General features: G+C 39.1%; 1 long non-coding RNA gene across 1 annotated transcript in view; it reads right to left on the reverse strand.

Annotated features, from left to right (window-relative positions):
- LOC128248313 (uncharacterized) overlaps nucleotides 1–2,291 on the reverse strand; it is a 5,434-nt gene extending 3,143 nt beyond the window's left edge. The window contains exon 1 of the long non-coding RNA XR_008264548.1: nucleotides 45–2,291. This is a non-coding gene — a long non-coding RNA (uncharacterized LOC128248313). The remainder of the gene's footprint in view (nucleotides 1–44) is intronic.
- Nucleotides 2,292–2,698: the final 407 nt, after the last annotated feature.

Genomic DNA, 2,698 nt, shown 5'->3' on the forward strand with positions numbered 1-2,698 from the left:
TGTGTGTGTGTGTGTGTGTGTGTGTGTATAAGAAGTGGACTGACCCGTTTCTTCCTTCATGTCTTCGACTTTGGTGGTCTCGGAATCTTCATTATTATGGATATTGAGCGAAGTCAGACTGTAGTCGTCACCTTTGAACGGAGGTTCGTCTCTCACTTCTACTGGATATTGCTCCACCTAAATAACAGAAAAAATGTGAAAATCACAGTAGAAAGCGAATATATATATTATGCTGTGTTGTGTCGTCTTCATTCTAAGCTATTTACACCAGTCACACGCAAAATGCAGCAGACGACATAATTTTGTACATCTGAATATTGTTGATATCTTCAGAAATTGTAAGCTTCACACGAACTTCACCGAGTTTTTCTGTCTGCTTCCTGTTCTCCAGCTGATAAGGATGAAAATAAACTTTGAAATTTAGGTTTATTCATTTTTTACTTTTATCAATCAGTGATAAAGGTCACCGTGACCTTGACCGCCCACCATCGCCACCATACAACATTTATTAAGGAGAAAATAAACTTTTTTTATAATTTCGCAGTTATCTCCCTTGCCTAAAGCTCAAATTCCATGTCGAAGCAAAAATGTCTGCTTCTATTCAAAAACAATGATAACTTTGTTTAGTAAAAGTGAATTAGTTCAGTACTTCACGTATATTAACACCGACTTAACCAGTTCCACCGGTGTGCTAGTCTGAACCTCTTGAACTTCTCTGTGACAGGTAGTTTTCCCCATCAGTTTTAGCTGTTGAGTCACTGCCTGCATCTTGCATCCGTTCACATCTCGGATGTTTTATAACAATATCAGTTAAGAGAAAAATCTTAAAACATTTTTGTGAAGGACTCCACAAGGATGGATTGACGGAATTATTAGGACATCGGACAATATATCGTACGTTATTGGTTGTGGCTCTTTTTCATCTGAGTTCAAGTACCGCCGAGGTCAACTTTACTCTCCACCTTTTCGGGTTTGATAAAATAAAACACCAGCCCATGGTAGTAGATTGGCAGAATTGGTTGAGTCGCCGAGAAAATATTTTACGGTAGTTATTATGTTCATATTAGCCAGACAAGTGTAGCAAACTTGTTTGTATCCAACAGACAATATGGTGATTAACAAAAAAGAAATACTCTAAACAAGGAAGCCATTTTTAATGCCTCTTACGTCAAGATGGACATCAGGGGGTTATTGGCTGACTTAATGGCGAAGTAAGAGAAGACTGACCACGTTGGGATTTGAACTCAGAACTTAAAGAGACGTCACTGAATACGTGAGACATTTTTTGCAATGATCTGAAGCTGTGACCACTTCAACATTGCTAGACGAAATAACTTGTTTTAATCACATTTAATCACGTCGATATGTGTTTTATTTGCTATTGTGCGGTGAAGCTGCACAAGAGAAACAAGGTTTGTAGTAAACAAATATATTTTATGTTTGGTATTTTTGGTGGTATAAAGGACATCGATTTATCTGATGAAATTACACAGCATTGATCGAGACCTGTGTTCACTTTTATTACTTCGATAAAAATCTATCAATTTCCCATTCATATCAGATATCTTTATGAACTTTCAGCTGTGTTCAATAATAAACAGAATGTGTTCACAGTAAAATCGATTTACGTGATCAATAGTTTTTTTTTACAAACATCGCTTTAAGACTCCCGTGTGTATTGCAAAAAATATAGGTTACTTCAGATGAAAATCTAGTTTTCCAGCATCAAAAGTTGTTAAAGATAAAATGATTTTAAATCTGGATAAAAACCGTGGAGAAAGGTAGGAAGGGAGGTAAGCGGCCATATAAATATTAATGTGGTAGTTGTTGTTGCTTAGTCCCAGGTCTAACCTCTTTCAGGAAACTTATGATCAAAAGCGATACATCTGTGGTGAGTCTAGGACATTTACAAATACACAAATGTTTTATGAATCTACGTTGTGACTGATGAACTAGAGAATTTGCAAAAGCAGAGTTTCTTCGATAAAGATTTAGTCTGTAATTCCATCTGTCTGTCTGTCTGTCTGTCTGTCTGTCTGTCTGTCTATCTATCTATCTATCTATCTATCTATCTATCTATCTATTTATATGTATATGTAAGTATGTGTGTGTGTAGGTGCGTGTGTTATTAGTTTTATCTGGAGGAAGGGGCCGTAGCCGTGGCCTTCTCGGATCTGAGATCCTCCGAGACCAGGGAGGTTGCTATGGAAATCATTTCTCTCGAACAAGCAGACAGTTACAGGGAAAATATTGACATCCCGCAGAAGGAGGATTGGGTGACGTGGATTGTGTGTGTGTGTGTGTGTGTGTGTGTGTGTGTGTGTGTGTGTGTGTGTGTGTGTGTGTGTGTGTGTGTGTGTGTGTGAGGGAAGAAGGATGATCGGAGAAGAGGGAGAGAGTGAGTCAGGAGAAACTGCGTGAGGGTTAGGGTTAGGGTGCAGGAGTGTTTGCGTGGAGATGACACGCATCAGTTCACTTCACGAAACAGAGACTGTAATAAGAGCAGGAAAAGAGTGGACTGTAAAAATGCGGCTCAGCTGACCGTGGGCAGGTGGGTAACTTTAACCCGATTTGAGGGTCTTTCTTTTAATGTGGTCCACGTTATCTGTGTGGGTAGTAGCAGCACTGACAAAGATGTGCGAACAGTACTCGGGTGTCCCAGCTGAGACCCGTTATGTAGGGTTACTGTTTATTAGCA

This window comes from Octopus bimaculoides, chromosome 7 (genome assembly GCF_001194135.2).
Source record: "Octopus bimaculoides isolate UCB-OBI-ISO-001 chromosome 7, ASM119413v2, whole genome shotgun sequence".
Taxonomy (NCBI): Eukaryota; Metazoa; Mollusca; class Cephalopoda; order Octopoda; family Octopodidae; genus Octopus; species Octopus bimaculoides.